Consider the following 23809-nt stretch of genomic DNA (forward strand, 5'->3'; position numbering starts at 1 on the left):
TGGAAGCTTGTACAGATGACGGAAGTAAAGTGACGGAGACAGGTGGAGGAGGAGAGACAGTCAAATGTATGACACGCTTAAGTACTAGACTTAGAGCTCACCGAGGACAAATGAGAGAGGTTAGGATACATACATAATATAACATTTATTTGATTTAGCTACGTCTCTTAGGTCGTAACAACATTGTGAGGTAACCGGAGATGGAAGGAGCTGAGATACTGACAGTGTTGTATAAAATACCAGAGGACAGTAAAGTTATGGGGTTAAATATTACAGTGAAAGTCAGTCACACAAATAATACTTGAGTCTTAAAATAAGTCATTTTTTGCATTTGAAAGAAAAAGTAAATTATAAATAAAGTTGCATGTATTCCTATACTGTACGGATGTGGCGATCAAGTATCAGCCTGGCCGATTATCAGCTCCTTTAATCTGATTGTTGACAAAACACGTTAATTTAAAGATGCACTCATTTGGCTCTGAAGCAGAATGTAATCTGAAAAGTATCTAGTCACTAGAGCTATTAAACTCATGTAGAGAAGTAAAAATTACAATATTTAATTGCAAACTGCAATGTAGTGGAAGAATAAAGTACCAGAAAATGGAACTGCTCAGGTAAAGTACACATTCCTCATAATTTTACTCATGTAAATGTACTTAGTTACATCCCATAACTGCAAACAGGTTTCCTAAAACTAAAGCTCAACATCTTAAGACTCTGAACGCAAAACAGAAAACAGTTAAAACATTTTTCAAAGCTCAAATCTTGTGTAAACTGAAACACTTCATATTCTAGCTGCATTGCTTTGAAGGACAGAGAACATGGTTTGGACTGAAGAATGATGTGATACATCTAAATCGACAATTTCCCTCGGGATAAATAAAGTTTTCTTGAATCTTGAATCTTGAAAACACAGCGAACATTCAGGCTGTGTGTTGGATCCATAGTTTAACTATATTATATGGGCCAGATGTATCTGACATAAATATATCTCCTCAGTCCCTATTAGAACTCTCAGATACCACTTCACACAACCCAACATGAGTCGGGGATATTGGGATCAGGGTGAATATAGTGTGTGTGTGTGTGTGCAGCGATATGAATTAAAAGTCAAATTAAATGTGTCACATTGTTTTTGGGGACCAAAATGTCCACAGAACACAAAATACAAATTATTCAGCTATGTTACAGAATCAACAATCAGGTGAAACACTCAAATATCCTCTACTCTACTCGTACTTGATTTACAAGAAACCGTCTCGACTGATAAAACTTGCCTTTCAGGAAGACTATGAGAGCAGCATGTTTGTTTAATCTGTATCGAGGAAACGTCTCCTGAACACAACGGACACAACCTCCTGTCAGCCAAGACAGCCAAGAATGCTTTGAGATTGAAAGAATTTGAGGTATTTCTTTACAACTTCAGCAGCAGGAGGTCACATTGTACCTCGCTGTTGTTCCGTTCTCGTTTCTCCTCTTTTTATCTGCTGACATATCTCGTCAGAATCCTGCAGAGATGTGACAATGCCCGCTTTGTCAGAGTCAGTCTCTTATCAAGGAAGTAAGGACAAATACTTACTGTTTGGTCTCGAGCAGTCACATTTAATAACGACTCTGTGATCTGTGTGTGATTCGTTATAACATCAGTGCATTCACAGAAACAGCCCTGACATTTCTCCGGTGCCTTAATGATCTCAGTACAGTCCTTCTTAATTAAGAGAAACAGCTGACTATTGTTGAGGAGTTTTCCATCATGTTCTGTGAGCCCTGATGATCATAGCACTGCTCTGAAGAGCACCGGTATGACAAGGTTACCTTTATTGAAGGACTAAAGTTGCTGTCCTGAACTTTTTACCTGCCGTTTGAATTATTGAACATTACAGGAAATTGGGAAAAATTCAATTAGACAAAGCGCACAGAGTCTGCTCAGCATTCTAATGTGCAGCTGCATTACATGATTCTGATTGCTTGATTATTTCAGTAACCGTGCTGAGGCTCTTCTTCTTCTCTTCTTTTACTGGCAATAAAGTGGCAACAAGTTCATTGAAGAAACCATTACATTTGGTGTGATTGCCTTGCTGTGCCTGTATTCAAACACTCTACCCCCAGAATGACACTGCACCCTACTACATTCACAAACCTGGAGGTCTTTACTGACATGCTAATATGTGTCTCACAGTTGATTCTGTGCCACACAGATTACATTTCATCAGATGACAAAAATAGATTATTACAATAAAACCATATTTTCTTTTGGAAAAAACAAAACAAAAAACGTGCAATTAGATTGTCGGTCACTTACTGATGAACACATGATACTGAGACAGAACTCACTTTGTGGTGGAGACATACAAGTCTTGTTGAGTTACTGTTGAAGATTCAAGCAGCAGAAATTCCTGCAGAACCTCCCATGGTTTTGATTATCTCCTCATCGGAGACTTTAAACTTTATAAAGCCCATATGTGGAACCAAAATCAGGAAGACACCTTTAAATCTTCTCCTGAAAACACATTTTATATGAAGACATTTATGAATTCTTAAATATGTTCTGTGTTTTATTATTTCACTCAAACTTCCTCATTGTATCTCACCATGTATTATGATCCTTCTGCTGCTCTTCATTTGTGTTGTTATTGTCTGTTTGTTTCTTTTCTGTGAAACATTTTTATAACCTTTTTTTATGAAAACTGTATAAACAAACTGTCTTATTATTATATTGCATATTATTTACTTCAGGTTGGGGCACTCATTAAGACAGAGCGCAGCATGTGTGTTAATGAGCAAAAATAATACATCACACATTTATTTATTTAAACATCCATCTTCAGTTTATTTTTGTAAAGTTTTGAACATTAAACCAAAAAGAAGAAAAAAAAACAACTCTCTTTTTATGGTGTTATTGGGTTGATTTTGTGTTGATAGCTTGACAGATACTTCCTTAAGCTTGTTATAATATTTATGACAGTGTTTAAGCTTCCTCTCTCTGTAACCACTGAACAAGGAAGACCGAAAACAATCCCACTTTGTGGCAGCTCATGTTTCCTTAGACAGACCCAGCAGGTTAGGCACAAAGTACTTTCATGGTAACCAGATGATCTCCAAAGGCCCACCAGCAGATTATTTGAATGGTTGGAGATTTTTAAAAATTCCTTTTAGGACCTCCCATGCCCCAGGGCGAGTTAAACCAGGTGGGTCAGACAAGGCTCATTAACAAAGCCAAACCAGAGACAAGGATCTATGACCAGCTTCATTAGTACAACCCTGGACTGTGAAAAGAGATAACCCTGGGCTGCTGCTGGCAGTATGAGGCTGAACAGATTAAGACGTCATTTAAGACAAGACATGCTGAAACAAAGAGACACCTGTTGATTGGGTATAAGTGTGGGCAGCAGCATTTATCTTACAGTGAAGCCTCGCTGGGCCTAAATTCAGCCTCAATGTCATGGTGGTAAATCTCTGCAGTGAAAAACGGTAGAGCAACTCTGTGCTGCTTGGTGCTTTGAATATAACAAACAGTATGAACAAGTCAGGGACGCAAGTATTGACAATACACAGGCAAATATATATTTGCATTGACAAACATTCAATACAACATGTTCACACACCAGTGCCAAGAGGATTTGGCTGTCGTCCAGTCCAAACTCAGGAATATGTTCAAATATTATCAAATACCACAGTGGACATGTTGTCCTTCTCTCTCTGTCCCCCTCTGTCCCTCTGTGTGAATGGTGTCCTTCTCTCTGTTCCCCCGTCCCTCTGTGTGAATGTCGTCCTTCTCTCTGTCCCCCTCTGTCCTTCTGTGTGAATGTTGTCCTTCTCTCTGTCCCCCTCTGTGTGAATGTCTTCCTTCTCTCTGATCTCTGTGTGAATGTTGTTCTTCTCTCTGCCCCTCTGTGGTAATGTTGTCCTTGTCGCTGCCCCTCTTTGTGAATGTTGTCCTTCTCTCTGTCCCTCTGTGTTAATGTTGTTCTTGTCTCTCTCTGTCCTTCTCTGTCCCTATGTGTGAATGTTGTCCTTCTCTTTGTCCCTCTGTGTGAATGTTGTCCTTGTCTTATATATTATATTTATAAAGTCCATCCAGTCTCCAGATTGTCATGGTTCACCACATATTTTAGGACTTGTACTGGATTAGTATTCTCGTGGTAAATAAGATTAACAGTTATTTGAATTGTCAGTTAATACTTCCAGGATTAGGATTAGGATTATTCACAGTTTCCCAAAGTGCCATCCTCAAATTGCTTCTTTTGTGTGACCAACAGTACAAACTGAAAAGCAACAAATCCTCACATTTAATAAGCTGGAACCAGTGAAATGTTTTAAATTGTCTGTTGAGAAGTGACTGGAGGATTAAAATACCAACAAGATAACACAATAAAGTTATACAAACCTATTTAAAGTTTAGTAATTATAATAGTTCATAATGCTTTATACTTGACATGAAGCAGCAGCAGAGTGTTTGTGGATACTATAAAACATGTGTTTGTGTACTGATGCTGCTTTAAACTGCTATTTGAATCACTCAGATCATCTTTCACTGAGTGAAAGATGATCTGAGTGAGCCCCACCCTGTTTAATATTTGCATCAATGAATTGGCCAAATCCCTGAAAGAGTCCAATATCCCTGGTCTCACCCTCTCTACTATGGAAGTAAAATGCTTACTATTTGCAGATGACCTAATACTGCTCACTCCATCAAAGGAGGCTCTACAAAAGCAACTAGATCACCTGCAAAAGTTCTGTTGGACCTGGGCCCTGACCATTAAGCTGGAAAAAACAAAAATCATGGTCAACATCAATGACCTAAAATTCAGAAAAATCAACATAGGTTCCACCTGGATTCTACGGACATAGAGCACACACAGCTACACATATTTAGGACTAAATATTACTATAGGAAATTTAAATCTAGCCATGAAGGATCTCCGAGACAAGGGCAGAAGAGCTTTCTGAACTATAAGAAAAATCCTCAAACATAGACATACCTGTCAAACTCTAGATCAAAATATTTAAATCAATAATTGAACTAATTTTATTGTATGGTAGTGAAGTGTGGGGCCCTCTCATAAACCAAGACTTTGAAAAATGGGACAAACATCCAATCGAAAAGCCTGCACACAGAAATCTGCAAAAGCATGCTCAAAGTCCACAGAAACATCCCCAGTAACGGATGCAGAGCTGAATTAGGCCAATTTTCCCTGTTAATTCGGATCCAAAAAAGAGCTATAACATTCTACCAACACCTCAAAGCCAGCGCGCCCAGATCCTGCCACTACAAAGCCCTACAATGCCAACAGGAGAGCAAAGAAAGCCAGCTGTGCCACAGGCTCAGCTCCAGCAGCACCGGGCACCAAGACCGCCCTCACACAATCCGGCCCCACCAAATTATAGCAAAAGAAAAAGACAATTACATCAACTATTGGACATCTGTAACCAAAACCCAATGCAAACTCCAATGCAAAACAGATAATACTTCATGGCAGATTATCTGAGCTGTGTAACTGACCTGAGACTGAGGAAAATGTTGACTATGTACAGACTCAGCAACCACAGCCTGGCCTTAGAGAGCGGCCGACACGGACAGACATGGCTGCCCAGAGAGGAGCGGCTGTGTCGGCTCTGTCCACACAGACAGGTGGAGATAGTGCAGCAGGAAAACACACACAGACATCAGAACCCAGCTCTAGCACCAAAATTACATGTATAAGCCCAAACTTCAACAAACTCTCAGACCAAGAAAAACTACACCATTTACTGGGAGAAAAAAGTGCCACTGCTGTGGATGCAGCAAAATATGTGAGTGCTGCCACAGGAGAAGAGAAAAGCTTGCACAGCTACGCCTGACATGACCGCCATCACATGAGCCAGCTGCTGCTGACTGGGTTCTTACCTGCACATTGACATATTGTTAATTAGCTGAATATTGTTCTGTAATTATTACCTTTATATGACACACACACACACACACACACACACACACACACACACACACACACACACACACACACACACACACACATGCAGTTTTTTTTCTTAAAAAAAAATTCATTATTGATTATATATGTATTCTTTTTCTGTAGTCCTAACACGTTGGCATGATTGTAAAACAAAGTCATGCCAGTAAAGCTTGATGAGTTGAATTGAATTGATAGGACTAATACTTTACTCTCCACTAGATGTCGCCATTTTGTTGTTTCTGATAGAGACAGAAAGACAGAGAGAGAGAGAGAGGGAGAGGGAGAGATTTTTTAAGTTCACTGTTAAAACATCATAAAAAACATTTTCCAAAGAAAACCCTTCATACCAAAACCAGAGTGAAACATTAACTCTTCCTCCACCAGCAAATAGACAACATCATTGAAACACGACAGACAGATAAAAACATCCAGACTTCCCTTCAGTTTGTGGAAGTTAAAATCAATAAAAACTCAGGAGGACAAAGACTGAGAGAGACAGAGACAGAGAGACAGAGACAGAGAGACAGAGAGAGAGAGAGAGAGAGAGAGAATCAGAGAGACTGGGGGCAGAGTGGGAGAGAGAGAGAGAGAGAGAGAGAGAGAGAGAGAGAGAGAGAGAGAGAGAGAGAGAGAGAGAGGTTGACTCTACCCTGTGGAAGAACCACTAGTGAAGTTGTGTCTGACTTGAGGAAGCAGACAGCAGCCGGACAGAACTGTGGATTATAAATTGGTGGTGAGTGTTTTTTTTTTACATTTCTTTTACTTTTCACATGAGTTGTATCAACAAACTTTTAATTCTGACTTTGTTCTTCTCTGCTTCTTGTCTTTAATCTCTATTCTTACATCAGCGACCTTGTTTTAGAGACTCAGCTCTGATAAACTGGGAACTTTTATATTCTGGGATTGTCTACTTAGAAGGGATAAACTACATCCTGCCTCCACTTATCTTGTGTGAACTGGTTAATTAATCTTGCACTTGGTTTACTTAACAGTGGGATTACATTAATCATACTTGAGCTCACTGTATGATTTGCTCCTAAAACAGCTCTTTAATAATGTATGTTTTTAACGCTTGTTGTCCATACTCAGTGTATGATTGTGGAAACGTGGTGATGTGTGAGAACGAGGCTCTCTGATTGGCTGAGGAATGTTTCCCTGGACCTCGATGAAAGACGGAAATAAACTTGTGGAGAAGAACAACATTTCAGAATACCAATCATTCCTCAAGCTATTCCCTCCCATCAGTTTTTCTTTTTTTTTTTTTCTGGAGGGGTTGCAGGAACTTTAAGGCCTCAGTGACTTCTCAAAGCCAAGGCCGGCTGGCAGAGTGCAGAGGAATTCACTGCCATACAATGTGCCCCTATGTTAGGTGAGCAGAGGGCTTAAGTCCTCCCAGAGAGAGCTGCTCCATGTTACACGTAGCACATTAAATATTAATCTCAACAGTAATGAGGGCATGAGAGGCCGTGGAAAAGAGAAATCAGCCCTAAAACTGTTGAATGTGATTGTTCCTTGTCATCATGTGGCCCTGCTGCTGTGCTCTTGTGTTTTTGAAATTGTTGCATTGGTGATATTTGAAAGCCGTAAAAACGTCTCATCTGTCCAGAACAATCAACGCTAAATGACAAGTTTAAGACATCGCTCCTGAGCAATGAAAGAGAGCAATTTCTTTATAGGCTCTAAATGTGGCGCTGATTCTCAACAGTCGTACACTGAGAAATACATCATCATCGGATGAGAGGTGCCATTTTATCTGCACTGACAGAAATCACAACAGACCACAATGCAATGCAGCTGAATGAGAAGCGCTATTCTGACTCTCTCTCAGCCAGACACACTCTCGCTCCACATGGAGCTACACAGATGTCAATAGTCCTTTTCAGCAAAGTGTTATTACAATATAATAATATAATCTTAAATGTTTCTCTGACTGTCTGACTGAGGTTTGATTCAGCTGTCTGGTCATTTGAAGTCATGGTCGATCGATGTGGCTTCTTCAGAGTCGATACTGGTTATTTTCAAATTGTCATGTAGACTGAAAACTGATATTTGGAACCGATAATCATTTACAGTCAAAATTGAACTCCTTGTTGTCAAAATTAGTAGTAAAAGTAAAGATTACTCAGGTACTGTTCTTTAGTACAATTTTGAGGTACTTTACTTGAGTATCTCCTTTTTCTACTACTTTTTCTGCTACTAGCAAAGCAGAACATTAAAAATTTCTTCATTTTATTAGCAATCTGATAGAAAAATCACTGATACTGATAATCAGAAAATGCTGAATTTCGTCCTCCTTAATCGATCAGTCCCTAACTTGAATGCTGAAAGTTAGAGTAGTTTTAGGGAGAGTGTTTTTCCCTTCCTCAGTCTACCCTCATGGTAATGTGATGTGATGGACTAAATGTTAGAGGAGAACTTTGGTTGATTTAATCATGCAGCTTCATTGCTCAAGCTACCCTTGACTTGCCAGTACCGAAAGACACAAACACATTTCGTCCAACCATTACAGGGCTCCGTGAACGGAGCATTAGCATTGACAGCTAACAGCATAGGGCTTAAGCTTCTTAACATGCTCCAAATCTCACCCCAAACGTTATGCAACATCAGCAGACACCTTACAACACAGCACTGTAGTGTGTATGACTTAAAATGAATAAAAAAGTAGTTAAAATAGTGTGTTTGTGCAAGGAGCTACATACCGGTTTGTTGACATCTGTGTCTTCTGGTAGCTAGACCAAAGTAGTCAATCCACTGAGCATGTGCTTACTCCCTCACTGGCGGAGATGGAAACGTATTCCAGCATTTTTGTTTTTCTGTTCATAATGTACATGTCCATGTTACAGCCTGTCATGAGCCATGAGCCTTACAATAGCCTGTAAGGGCTGTAAACAAACTGGTATGTGGCTGCTGATGTTGCATAACTTTTGGGGTGAGATTTGGAGCATGTTAAGACGCTTAAAACACAGTGTGAAGTTCTGCCCCATGGGTTAGCTGTCAGTGCTAACCCTCCATTCAAGGAGCCCTGTAAGGGTTGGACCAAAATTTTTCGCATCTGGCAAGTCAAGGGTAGCTTGAGCAATAAAGCTGCATGTTGAAATCGACCACAATTATCCTTTAAGCCTCGTCTCATCTCCTCTGTCTGCTCTGCTAACAGAGAGCAGCAGTAGCTAATGTCAACTAATGACAAGCTTCCAGCACAACACAGAAGATCCACAGGGTTCCTTTTAGTTTCTCTTGCATCTTGATGCTTCTGAGGTGATGCTGTGAGGAAACGGTCAGGTTGAATGCCATCATCATAACCATGGCTAATGATGGGTAAAAGGTCGAAGTGCTTGTTAATCGGCTGCTCAACCTATTGACACAAGTGATTTTCCTCAGTGTGTATGTCGATGACAGAAAAAAATACAAAATACAAAAATACAATATTGTTGAACCGTCCTTCATCCTCGACTCTTGTGTGAAGTCCATGACTGCGCTTGTACCTCTGAAAGTGCATGCGGGCCATAAGTAGTGTTCTGGTAGTAGTGTTCAACTCTGGGTTGGGAGAAGTGGTAATCAGGACTGGTGCCTCACAGTCCTTCAATCCAGTAATTATCTCAAGTGCAGCGAGGACTGGGGCTGTTCAGATCGACAGGATAGGACTGGATGGTCCCTCATTGTAATGGGCATTTCTCATTAGTCTAATATGATCAAACTGAGTGATTAAATGATAATGATTATCAATCAATCAATCAGTAATGGATGCAAGTGTAAATGCTCTGACACAGTAACACATCGCAAAGACTACAGCTGTCAACCAACAAGCCTGTACATTCTGCGCCCATGTTAAAGGAAATACCTCTGATGATATACAAACAGCTGTCTTCACCACTCTCCCTCATTACAACAGCATCTAATCGAGAATATGTCAGATAAATCCATCAAAGTGATTTCACTCACAGACAAGCTTCCACACATTCAACAGGTTCAACAAGGAACATCCAGTGCTGGACACAGCACACCGACTAGAGCCACGACTAGAGCCACTGATGCGGTGAACTAAAGTTTATAGGCATTAAAGATGTAAGCTACATCAACTCATCAGCTTTTCCTTAATAAATAAACTCATGTTCACTATGTGATCTAATGACTGCTGCTCACTACATGCTCACAGTTACAGTCAGGCTGCCCTGACACCTTCCAGGATGTGCGCAGAGACAGCAGACAGGAGGAGGCAGCTCCATGTCCTCCCACATTTCATTAACTCCAGTGCAGCTGAACTGATGTGCTGATGGCTCTGGACAGTTGGTGGCTGCCTTCTGTTTATGTATCAGCCTGAAAAGCCAAGACCAGAACTGCTGCAGATACAGGGTTTTCAACCTGACTGAGATTCTCCTGGCTGCTTTACAGTCCAGCGAGTTTGATGGAAGCAGTGAAAAACATGTTTGGGAGAGGAGGTGTTGAGTGTTTTCTTTAATGGTCACAGCTGGTGTTCGGGCTACAGCTCTGTGGCTGACTTGTGGGCTCCTGTAGGTGTGGTGACTTTGGATAATTGAACAGTGGCTCTACTGAAGGTGAATGTAACAGGGCTGCATTGTACCGCTGCTGCAGCTGTGTGTGTGTGTGTGTGTGTGTGTGTGTGTGTGTGTGTGTGTGTGTGTGTGTGTGTGTGTGTGTGTGTGTGTGTGCACTGCTATGAATTCACTTTACTTCACTTATCTGTTCCTTCATTCCATTTTTTTTGTGCCTGTCTCACTTTGTTACCTCAGTATGTTTTATGTTAGGTGCCTCATGTTCGGGAAGCCCGCTTTTGTTCAGTCCTGTCAGAAGAGCAAAGGGCTGAGAGGCGGACGGTATATGTTATGTTGGATATAGATGATGTACCGTTTATTTTCTGAGTTCACTGGTAGAGAGAGCTGCATGAGCATGAAACATATATGATGTCTAAAGAGAAGCCAGGATGGAGGTAAAGTAAGAAGATACAGGAGGATGTCCAGATTTAGATTTTGTTCAGCACAGATTCACAGTGAGGTTGTACAGGAACACAGTGCGAAACACATGAGATGCAGCACTGCAGACCAGTAATCTTGAGTACATGGTACCACAGCTCAGATGTTATAAAGTGTGATAATGGCCAATATGAATTAATTATCAAACTAAAAAGCAAAGCATTAGATAGGATACAGAGAGATTACACTTTAATGGTTCGGTTTGGTCAAACTAGGCAACTGCAGCTGGAAACATAATGACTGTCACACTAAGAGCAAACATGGTTGACCTAAAAACAGAAAACATGAGGCAGGCAGCACAAGAGCAACCCAGAACCAACAGGAGAAGGTTAACACAAAGACAAAGACAGGACAGGACTGACTGGACAAACTGTGTGTTCATGTGGTGTCAGAATAAACAGAACAATACTTTTTTGGACTGGGACACACAAACAACAACTCTGACAGTCTAACAAAAAATTATGGTACATGAGTTGAGGTAGTATGTTGCTGAAACGTGGCGAACAAAAGTAAATAATAGGCTGATGGTAAGAAACCTTTATCACAGGCATATATTTCATTTTGAGTTCAGCTCCTGAATGCAGCGTTAAATACAAACCAAACAGAAGAGGGGATAAGGCTCAGCACGGCTGAGGGGAATGATGTGAAGAGACAAGCAACCAGAAGAAGAATGGTGGGCTGGGAGCAGCACTGGGAACGGGGCTGGGCGCAGCACTTGGTAGAGAGATGGAGCAGGGACCAACCTACTACACAGACTATAAAATTCTGTTCAGGTGCCTTGAGAGCTTTGCTCGATGAGCATATGCTCCATGTTCAGTGACTGCAACAGCCAGTGGAGTAGAAGAACAATAGCAGGATACTGAAATACTTAAAGATATAACAGTTACCATTTTCTGAACTGCAAAATGTATAACATGATATATTCTTTAATAAATGAGGTTTAAGTGGTGGAATTAGTTGGAACTGCGTGTTCAAACAGCTGTAGGGAGGAAAGATGTACTTCAGACATGGAGGCTGACAGGGTGTACTTTAAACACTAAAGACAGAAAGGACACACACACACACACACACACACACACACACACACACACACACACACACACACACACACACACACACACACACACACACACACACACACTTGGTATGACAGCTCACACCACTCAGACGTTATGGGAGCTCAACATTACAACACATCATCACCCAAGCAAATGTCTTTTCAGATGCCACATTGTGGCAGAAGGTACACATTGTACTTCTCAGTAAAGTACTTGTAATTTGCTACATTTCTTACAGTCCAACACTGGAATATAACTACAAAATGTAGGACACAGATTTGTTTATGGCCCTTAACAAAAGGACGACTTCTGATGACATAGTGCATAATGTGCACAGCTGCTCAGACTTGATGTCAGTCCGGCTGTTTGCTGGATTTCCCGCTTGTCCTCTCAAGATCCAGCGGCGTCTTACGTTTTGAAGGGTCTACTTTGTCCCCTGTGTTCCTCCTTGTTGTGAGCTCTGCTGCGATGCCGAGTGGAAACCACAGACCATAACCACACTCTTTCTCTGCTGCCGACTCCCAGTCTCACGCCCAGTTTAACACGGAGAAAATACAGGCAGGAGGGTTTTTTGTTTCCTCCCTTCCTCACACCCTATATCTCACTCTAACCACCATAATTTAGTCCTCCTGGCAGACAGTCCCAGCCATATATCCTGCTTAGTTTTTGTGTTCAGAGTCCTTAGTTTTCTCTGTAGGTGCTAAAAATAGCAGCAGGCATTTACATTCTGTATATAGCTGCTGCTTGTTGGCATTCTTGGTGGTGCAACTGCAGACTAATCTTTACATAACATGTAATTTATCATGGCATGGGGAATTCTTTAATCATACAGGCATCCCACAAAGACTGAGCATTTCCTGAATGTGTCTGTTTGTATGGTCAAAGTTATATTTGCTCTTAATGCTTCCTCCCTGCATGCCCAGTTTCTTGATACAACTACATGTTGAGTTCTGTCTGAGCAGCTCGTACTGAATAACACATCTCAAGGCTTAACTCTCTTTTACATTCATTTCTGGCAGCCAGTCGGACCAGTCTTTGCTGATCTTAATAGATTTAGTCTAACTTTATAGAGGTTGGCTCCCAGGACGCGGATCATGCTATAGCCTCTGAGTAAAAATCCATTTTCATGACTTTAAAATGGAGAGCATCTGTCTACTAGCTTTGAAGAACAACGCCTTTCTGAAACTTTCCAAATCCCATGACGTCGTGAAAGTGTGCCGCTTCGAATACAAAGTAAATTGAGGTCTGTTGCAGACGATCAACACAGACTGAAGTATAATGAAACATTTAACAGAGCTTTTTTCTCCAGCTTTTAAAACACTTCCCCATTTGAATAGTGATCATTTGAGGCTGAAATTATAGCTCTGGCTCTTCTTCCATGTGTCTTTGTTTGCTTGTCCCGTCTGGATTTGTTTTTTTTTTGTTTTTTTTACCATTTAAATGTGCAGTTTCTTCTCCAGCTCAACAGGGAGCCTCTGTGAACAGCTATCTTCAAGCCACTGCAGTGGCTTTGAATGGGACGCATTCGAGCTTGTTTTTTGGCTCAGCCACTCAGGCACTTACTCATTCCAGAGCTGATGCTTCTCTGTTTCGTTCTATGACTGGTTCTCATGCACTTTTCAAACAGAAAGCCCTAACACACAATCAGTTGTAGCTTCGAGTTTGCTGTCAAATATCTGTCTTCTTCTTTGTCATCTCTTGATTTGGAATGAATATATATATGATATGAATAGACTACTGAATAGAATAATTTCATGTTGCCCTGGAGAGGAGATGTCTGCCAACTTCTACAAGGTTTGTATGACGGAAAGTGAACTGTCACTCATTCTGTTATAGACTGTTGTCGAAGTTTGCTGAAGCTATTCATGACTGGATGTGACTCAAATCAGGCAAACACAGTCCCATATGTATCTGTCCACATCTCTCTTTGATGAAATTATTTCTGTCCAAGAAATACATGCAAATGATCCTAAAGCACCCATCTGAACCTAGACAAAGTAATTTAAAAGCTGTTGTTGAAGTGTTAGAAGTACAGGCATAGTGTAAGAGCTTCAGTGTCAGTGGCTGAATTATTTATGCATTTTTCTTAACAAACTTTTTTAATGCAGAAATCCACCTGCAGATGACCTGTAACTGGTCCTGTCAGATGGAGACACGATGGGTCCACATCGTATAGTCTTAACAATATCACTGAAAATTACAATTCACACATTCTAATGGGCCTCAAAATACCCCTGCCGGAGAGTAACTAGGGCAACACCTCACTATAGTTCTATGTTTTCATTTACATTAACTTGATATAAAATAGTCAAAAACAATTGCCTCTATGGAAGAACAGCCTATTCAAAGAGCAAATATGTACAAAACAACATAAGCTTTAAAAAGTATAATAAACTATATGTTACTAGATTTGAAATCTCATTGGCAACATGATGCATGAAGGACAATGTGTGATGTTCCCTGTGTCTACATTATGTATATGATTCATTACAACTACAAAGTTGAGTTTTAAGTTTATTATAATGTGAACTAGACACATTTTGCCTGATGCTTCTCGGCCATCATGTGGTCATGTAGTCAGCGGTCCTTCTGTTCAGGTTACTTTACTCCATCAGAAAGAACGCTTTACGTCTGTTTGGATGTGTGGCCTGAACTCTGTTGACCCCTTTTCTCTTGGTCATTTACTTTATGGGGGAATCTCGCTCTGGCAAAAAATTGTGAAGTTGTAGTTTTCTGTTCCCTAATGATGCTTCCTGCTGTGGCATCGTTAGGAAAGTTTGGACCATGGGTGAGATTTTCACTGATCCCTGTCATTGTACTTTGTTGTGTCGTCATCCACTGGACATCGACTGCTGTGTTTTATTTTGAGTAATGCAACCACTGAACACAAGAAGACAAGCTCATTCAAGTTACAGAGAGTCTAAGGCCCAGTCTGGGTAGGTTTGGAAACAGGGTGTGAAAGTTTGAGAGTTTGTAGATGGACCCAAAAGCAGACAACCAGACAGGTGAGCTAAGGTGATTTATTCAGCAATCATAGGGATAAAGTGCAGTTCAGGGGTAGGTGGTGAGGCAGGTGAAGCAGGGGTTACTTCAGGTAATGAAGCTCCAGAGTGTGTAGAGAAGCATAGCGGCTGGCGGGATTAAGGTGCAGGGTCACCAGAGAGTTGACAGGGTCCTGAGAGCGTCTCGGCTTGGGGAGTTTCGGGTGGAGTGTGGCTGGTAGTAGAGGTGCGCAGGCAGGAGGCTGGTAGGTGGAGAGGCTGGAGAGGCCAACACTGGGGAGGACGAGGAGAAGGATGGGGTTAGGAGGCAGGAAGCTCAAAGGTGTTGGAAACAATCTGGCAACGAATGCAGAGTTGAACGTGATACTTAACTAGCGGGTGATGAGGAGATTTACTGCAGGTGTGTGTGTCCAGCTCCACCCTCCAGGGTAACATGTCTGAGACCGACCTCTGACACTCAAAGTCAGAACTGGAAAACATTAAAAGTCCATACCAAATACCAAAATCATGACACTAATCTCCATCCAGACAAGTGACACAGTTTAAAAGATAAACTGTGTCGACACAAACACACACCCCATGTGTGTGTGCCATGTGGTTGCTTAGCTACAGAAGTGAGCGTGGATGAGGAAACGTGACTGCTCCTCATCAAATCGTCTTGGATCATTTATCAGCAAAACATTTTTATCTTTCTTTTTCATCATTGTAGTATCAGTGTATGTCTGTTTATATTCAGTTCATCACTGTAGTAACTCACACACACATACATCAGTCCAGATTCACCAATGATGCTACAAACACTGATCATCCCAGTTTCTGCTGGGACACTGAACACAGGGAGTTTTCCAACAGATCCATTTTCAGTGACCTGAGGCCCTTCAGACATTTAATGTTTGTGGGATGCAATCAGATTTGATTTGGAAGTGTTGCTGCAGAGCTTTGAATAATTATGCCATTTTTCATTTTTAATTAATTTGTAAACAACTCCAAGCAAACTAAAAAAGCGCATTTTTGGGGGAGTCTGGTCCGATCACAAACACAAACATCCTAATTCAGTCTCTTTCAGATGAAGTTTACTTTTACCTTCTGGACCGCTTCATGTTGGCCTGATTAACAAGAAGATCTTTCTTGTGACGAAGCCCAGAGAGAACTGAGTATTTTCTTTTAAAGCCTATTATTAGAATCACAGCTACTGTGAGCATTGCCACATGCTTCATTGGCCTTCTTGTGTTAAGGCAGTGGCACATCCATAATGTTAACTAACAGAAAATGTTGTTTTCATACTATTTTGGGATGATTCATCTAATTATATCTGCAATCAGCTCACAGTGGTTAATGTCACACATCATTAGCCCCAGTTAGCAATCATTTTCTCGGCAATGTAATTAACCCTCTTACCGAGGCCTTTGTCGCCATGATTACTGTTCTCTTCTCCATCCTGGCCAAACCTGCACATACACACACTCACACACACACACACACACACACACACAAGCTCAGTGTGTCATCTTATCGACATGGATGGGTTACTGAACAGGCTTACAGGGCACCGGCCCAAACATCTACTAAACAACTATAGAACAATCAGACAGAGACTCAAAGAGAAAACACAGAGATGCAAAATGACTACAAAGAGATATAGAACAACTACAAAAAGACTAAACAGAAATGCTAAATATTCAAGAAGAGACTGAAAATGATCACAAAGAGACATAAACAACTGCAAAGAGATGTAATTTGACTACAAAGAGACATAAAACAACCACAGAGAGGCATAAAACACCTACTGAGACACTCAAAATGACACTCAAACAGACATAAAAAAAACCTACAAAATGACTGCAAAGAGATATACAGCAACCATTAACAGGCATACAACTATAAACAGGCATAAACCATTACAAAGTAACATAAAACAATTTCAAAACAGCTGCAAATATAATACAACAACAAGGAGATGAAAAAGGAAACATGATACAACCACAATGAGGCCAAATGGACAGTAATGAGTGTAAAATGTCTTTAAAGATGGGCCAGATGGTTGAAGAGAGATAGCAAAATGACCTCAAAGAGATATTAAAGGAGTAAAAGAGATGTAATAATGTGTCGATGTGACTACAGAAAGACACGTGGAGCTGTTACATGTCTGAGCCCAAGGGCCAATAACCCCTCTCATGCATTTAGATATGCTTTGTGTTGTTTTAGTGAGATTAAAGGAAGTCAAGTCTGGTCTTACTTTCAGACACACCCACATGCACACACACAGACACACACACACACGTGCGCGTGCACACACGCACACACACAGACACACACACAATGGTGATGGAGGAGTAAATGCCTGATTTTGCTCTTATTTGTTGTGCTCCTATCTAGGTCTGTGATATAATTAACATTCACAGGCTGCCACTCGTCGGTCCACAGTGACTTGTTCTCATTGAGAAGTTCACAAGGTACTCCTTTACTGCCACAGCCTGCGGATTAGTTGCCATGGAAACAAAGCTGTCGGAAGTCAGAAGGAATACTTTAACCGATACTTGTGTTTGCTTCCTCCAGTGGAGGATATGTTGCAGGAAAGTTTGAAGAGTGTTGACAGAGGCTCGGTCGCTCTCAGGGACTGGATGTGTTGGAGAAACCTTGACGAGTATTTCTCCTCCTCCTGCACATCCTGCTGCTCTGGACTGGAATTCAAGTTTATGTTTCATGTTTTAAGACGCAGAGATTTTGAGTGTTTGCACATAATATTACGGTGAATATTCATCAAAAACAAAGACCTTGCATTAATAACTTGATAATACCCTCATGAATTATTCACTAGGAGGAGCTACTGTAACCTTGAATTGTTTGCATATTACGACCTCTGATTCTTTTGATGATAGTGTCCAGCTCTTAGTCCCTAATGCTTAAAAATAATTACAAATAGTAACAGAAATCATGTCTGATGTTCAAAAAAGAGGTATAAAGTGAGAACACAGCCTGTAATAATGCCACTTCCACTGAGGGCCTTTTCTTGCCATCAGGGTTTTAGAAGGTGATCAGAGATGACACTGTACTGGCTCTTTACTCCTCGCTGATAAAGGCCATACTGGAATTGCTAGAGTGCCAGCTCGCAGTTTGGAAGTTGGCCACCAGGGGCTAAATGAGACATTTAGAGACTTTGGTGAAAGGACAGAACTGGATGACTTCCTGAGCTCATGTTTAGAGAGGACTCAAAATCTGACCTGGCTGAAGAAACAAGTTGTGAACATGAATGTATGTGAAATACTTACAAGCTGCTGTGGTTTCTTGTTGTTAGATGAAATGAATCAGCCAGTTTACAGGAGAAGGCTGGTGGTGTTCTACAGTTTTCTTTGTTTTCAACAAATCCTATTGAAATACTGGAGCTTGAAAAAATATTTCGGTTACATGATATTACTGGTTGAATCATTATCAGTAATCAATCAGTAAAATCATTAAATTCCTTGTGAAATGTATTGTTTCAGTGCACTGATTTTATTTAATAAAATGTATTGACAATTAATTTACTGTTAGAATATCAAAACTAACAACGAATTGATCCAATTACAAACATCTAAACATTTTAAATTGCTCATTCATGGCTGCACAGTTGTATTCTAATAAACTTGATGGCTTATGCCACAGACAGTGTTGGGAAATCCCAGAGTATTGTAAGACAAACTATCTTGTTTGTTGGTTTTGGTCTTTTCATGAGATTTATTGGCAACAAGCAGAATATGGAATAATGAGAACTTCATTCTTGTGGCAACAGAAAATATATTCAAAGACAATGATTTACATAAAAGTCTATGAAAACTGCAGCATTAGGTTGCCTTTGATTTCCCCATAAATAATTAAGGGTTTTTCCTTTAATCTGGAAGTTTAGAGTTTGAATAACAAGCACAACGCTTCATTCTTGTCTCTGAACAAAGCAGTCCTTTTTTCTTTGTTTGCATCAGTCACAACTTTGTTTGTTGTGCTTTCATACATTTAACACATCATCCGCTCACAGTGAAGCCTACCTCCATTTAGCTCACATCCCATCTCACCATATAATAAATGCTCAGCCGACAGTTGTGCTGATAAGTACAGACGAAAGTGTCCTGTGGACTTGAAAGAAAGCGTAAGACTATCCACTGTGTTTCATGGTGTGCCTGACAAAAAGCAGCTACAATAGCTTCTGATTACTAGTTATCAAAGCTAAATAACATGTCTGAATGTTTTACAATAGGAGGTAGATATGAAAGCAGGTTTGATGCTTTTTAGTTGTTTTTTTATGATAATTTCTTGAAGTTGAAAGCACCTGTCACAGGATGGCGCACAAGCAGTCAGCTGTCTGCTAGCTGGTAACAAACTCCTTGAAGAAAATGTTCCAGTTCAGTGAAACATGTAATTGCTTTCGGAAAGACACTTGCACACATTGGATGTTCAAAACATTTTATCTGTGGAGGCAAATTAATCAGCATTCATCGCTGACCCATGCTGGATCAGGACAGATTAGATGCTCTTCGAAGAGCCCCAACTCCTGGACTGGCCATCAGGAGCCACATGGAGCTGACAGGCCTGGAAGGTCAGGCTAGTGTTACAAATCTAAATGAAATGTGTCAATAAAAAACAAAACTAGAATGGCACCTAGTAGAGCTCATATCTCTGTGACCTCTTCTAATGACCTTATCTTGTTCATCAATGCAACAGAGACATTGTTACTCCAGTAAATAGGACAAACCTTAGATATCACTTCAACGCTATTAACCATAAAGCTAATGTTATGCTAGCAAGATTCAAAGTCATTAAACTAGCATACGCATGACAACCAGTAAGTACATTTCACAGCATGTTTAACAAAAAGACTGGCTAGCTAACCCGCCATGTTACTGTTGACGAACAAATGACAGGCCAAGCGTAAAGTAGTGACAACAAGTCAAACCCACCTTTGTCCAATTCAAACAGGTTAACTCACCTTTTGATGAGTGATCATTATTGATTCAGGACGGTTTAGCTGAAGTGTCAGCAGACACTTAGTTCGGTGACCCACTTTTTATTTTACCTCTAACATACCCTGAGTGTAGGCTAGTTTTTGCAGCTTGTGTGTTACAGGCGCCATCTTGTTGTATAGAGGATGATGCAGTGACACATATTGAATGTGGTACATAAGAGCACAAACATTTAATTAAGTCGATATAGAGTGCTGAAGTCTGCCCCTTCCGGTTTCAGATAAACTTCGTGTGGTAGTGAATGAAGAGAGATGATGAATTTTCTGATCCCGTTTGAAATGCACCACAAAATCAAACATATGTTTTTGAAATTCGAATCAATTTCTGAGTCACAAAAGTCTCAGTTTGTCGTAAATAAAGTAAAATAGCATCTTGTTTTGTGTTGAAGTGCTCAGTGAACAAGATGTCACTAGTCAACATTTGCTGTGTGGTCTTTATTATTATGCATTTTTACTGTCTGATATTCATTAGTTTTATAAGGACCTGACTTCCTTCAAATGAAAACTCTCTTTGTAAGTGACGAACATCATCTTGTAATTCAGATGGGATCAAGACATTATGTGTCTCTCTCCGTCACTAACAGACATTTTTCTGAAAGACGCTTCAACTCTGCTTGTACATTTAGCCAGTATACTAATTCAAACTGTGTTAGCGCCATGCTGATCAATACCTTTCTTTTTAAAAAGATTATGTATTTCCTATTACACAGATATCAAGGGGTAAATTCTTCCAAGTTATAAAAACTCTGTAGATAAATTATTGTCAGTGAGTTGGTCCTTCGGCTGGATGACACAAATAGTCCATTTTAAGCAAACCTTGTACTATGATTACGGTATGTGTTTTCTTGAAATTAACAATTAAAACTCACTAAACTATATAAGCTATAGATTGAATAATGACCATGAATTCCTTCTCTCAGTGCTGAGGCATGAGTCCAAGTCCAGCAGCCTGGTTCTGTGCAAATTGTAGTTTTTGTTAGGTTTGTTTTAGATGCAGATGACCAGACTGTTGAACAATAGTTAATTTTAGATACGGATCCTTCATTCCGAGCAGTGAACAGGCTACTTCTCATATATGTATATACATACATAGGTGAACACACACACACACACACACACACACACACACACACACACACACACACACACACACACACACACACAAACACATATATAGCTTTTTACCTGACCACCTCTTTACCTGAATAGCTCCTTATCTGAACAGCTATTTATCTAGGCAGTTTTTGACCTTTATTCCAGTAGATGTATAAAACTTAATCACATAAGGGAAGAAATGCTTTGTGTCATCATTTTGCAGCTCTCCTGGTTGTATTAAATTCAGGAAATATTTCAGAGTTGTCAGTTGTTTAACAGAAGTTGCAGAAGGTGAGCACATCCTGCACTACGGACAAGACTGAGTGTGTTGCTTGGAAGTCCATCTGCAGTGGGTATTTTAAACATGCTTGTGAGATGCATGATGTGATTTAACATTAACAGACATCAGCAGCTCTGCTCCTGCAGTCTGTCAGGTTGAATAAGGCAACGTCATGAGCCTTGGGACTCAGACTGAAGCTAGTAGTATTGTATCTGTCTTTTTGAAACACTATTGACAGCCTCAGGAGAACACAATGGTCCAAGGCCCTTGAGGGAAGATGGAGCTCACACACACGCACATGCACACGCACACACACACACACACACACACACACACACACACACACACACACACACACACACACACACACACACACACACACACACACGCACACACACACGCACACACACACACACACACACACACACACACACACACACACACACACACACACACACACATACACACACACACACAGATATGGCTGTAGCTGTTTCATGTCAGCTCCAGGGACTGTATCAGCGGTCATCTCTGCGGTGCTCTCTGTCTCCTGGATGAGTGAGGTTTGCCAACACACAGCCACCTGTCTGAACACTCTGATGAGATTACTCACACTGGGATTCTGGCAGTGGTTTATGTCTGCATGTGTTTTGATGTGATACTCTGTTAATTCTGCGAATGAAGGCGGACAGATGTCTCCGTGTGTTTCTGAGGGTATGTGTGTGGCTGACGGAACAAATGAAACGGTGGATTCATTTGAAATGTAACAGCAGTTTATTACTTTATACTCAGTGAATACAACGAAGCTCTACGACTGTGACTGGAGCAAATGCAAATTCATAGCCTCACTGCATTAGGCACACATTGTTCAGTCTCCACACAAAGAAACTCTCTACATCTCATTAAGCTTGAAAACCACAGTCCAAACACTCTGAGAAATAAAAGGATAAGAACATGTCCTAATCAAAGATTCTGGTTAGTAAAATACTTTCTGATTGGACATCCACTCAGACATCCATATATTCACTCTTAGAGATTATATTCTGTATAATGAGCAGCTAGTGACACCCAACTGGCGTTCCAAGTTACATGTGAGACATTTCATGCCTTTCAGCTTCTATAGCGAGACACACACACCCAGAAATTGATTTTCACAAACCAGATTTAAACCATTGATTCGATATTCGACTCAGATTTAAAGGCCTGTGTCTCAGCATGGCTGCGAAAATCTGATTTCCGTCGGTCTCGTGCGTATGATGGTCTTGTGTGTGTGGGCATATGTGGTACTGAAATGAGACAATCTTATTTGCTTGAGGAAAAAAGCTCACTTGAAGTAAACCTTTAAAGCAACGACTCCATTATACCTGCATATAAGTTTTAGTAGGATCGTTTCTGTAAAAGAGGATTTTTCTTAAGCCACTGGATGTAGATAGCTTAAGGAGATGATCTGTGAGTGGGAGTGGTGTGCTGTACATAAGGAGCTGTCAGCAGTCTGTCGTGTGAACACAGTGGGGGCAGCAGCTCATGCATGTGTGCAGCACAACAGCCAGTTTTTACATGTCAGAGACGTCTCTAGAATGTATGAATGTACAGCTAACCCATGCTGCTCCTCTCCTCCGGGAGGGATTTCTTTTTTCACCTGCCTTTATGTCCATTAATACATGTCCACACGGAAAGCATATTTGTGTGTTCTTGGGCAACGTTTGACTGGCAAGCAGGGTAATAACCTTCCTGCTAGAAGGGATTAGCAGCAGAATGCAAATGGGAGGTGTCACATGTGTGCATACATCATGTTTGCAGGTACAATGGGTTTTCGTTTCACGCCAGCTGTTCGGAGGTGTGAAAATGAGATCAGAATCAGCCATGAGGCCGCTGACACCACGTGCGAAAGACTGTTTGATGGGAATGAATGGACGGAGATATTTATAGCTGTAAACGATGTTTGAGAGATTTCCTCCTCATTTGTTTGCCACAGGCTGACTAATGCTGCATCTGGATATCACTTCCTTGTCAATTTGTAAAATGAAAGGATTAAAGCATGGTGAAGGTAGAGATGGCATTTGTTTGCTTTAGTGTGATCACCAGCCGTGAGGAATGATATCATATGAACTTAACTAATGTTAGGCCGTCACAAGGTGTGAATAATGGCAGGCAGCCATCCACACTGTCATCTTGTTAATAGCTTCAAAATGTTAATCACAGCGCTGCCTCAGCGCAACACGTGTAGGATTTAACATTATTGTGCCGTGTGCTGAAGTGGATCGTCACAGCTTGGAGCTTGGTCATGTGTTCCTTTACTTCAGCCTGTCACTGCTGCTGTGTTGTTGACAGTCAGATTTTACACACCATCACAAGTTGTCCTCGTTTTTTTATCTATTTATTTTATATACTATCTTAATCCCAGGGCGGCTGTAGCTCAGCGGGTAGAGCAGGTCGACTAGT

General features: G+C 40.7%; 1 protein-coding gene across 1 annotated transcript in view; it reads left to right on the forward strand.

Annotated features, from left to right (window-relative positions):
* Window positions 1-6635: 6635 nt before the first annotated feature.
* Window positions 6636-23809, forward strand: part of tspan4a (tetraspanin 4a) — a 192716-nt gene continuing 175542 nt past the window's right edge. The window contains exon 1 of the mRNA XM_037095887.1: window positions 6636-6687. The gene's annotated coding sequence lies outside the window, so the exon portion shown is untranslated. The remainder of the gene's footprint in view (window positions 6688-23809) is intronic.

This window comes from Acanthopagrus latus, chromosome 4, assembly GCF_904848185.1.
Source record: "Acanthopagrus latus isolate v.2019 chromosome 4, fAcaLat1.1, whole genome shotgun sequence".
NCBI lineage: Eukaryota > Metazoa > Chordata > Actinopteri > Spariformes > Sparidae > Acanthopagrus > Acanthopagrus latus.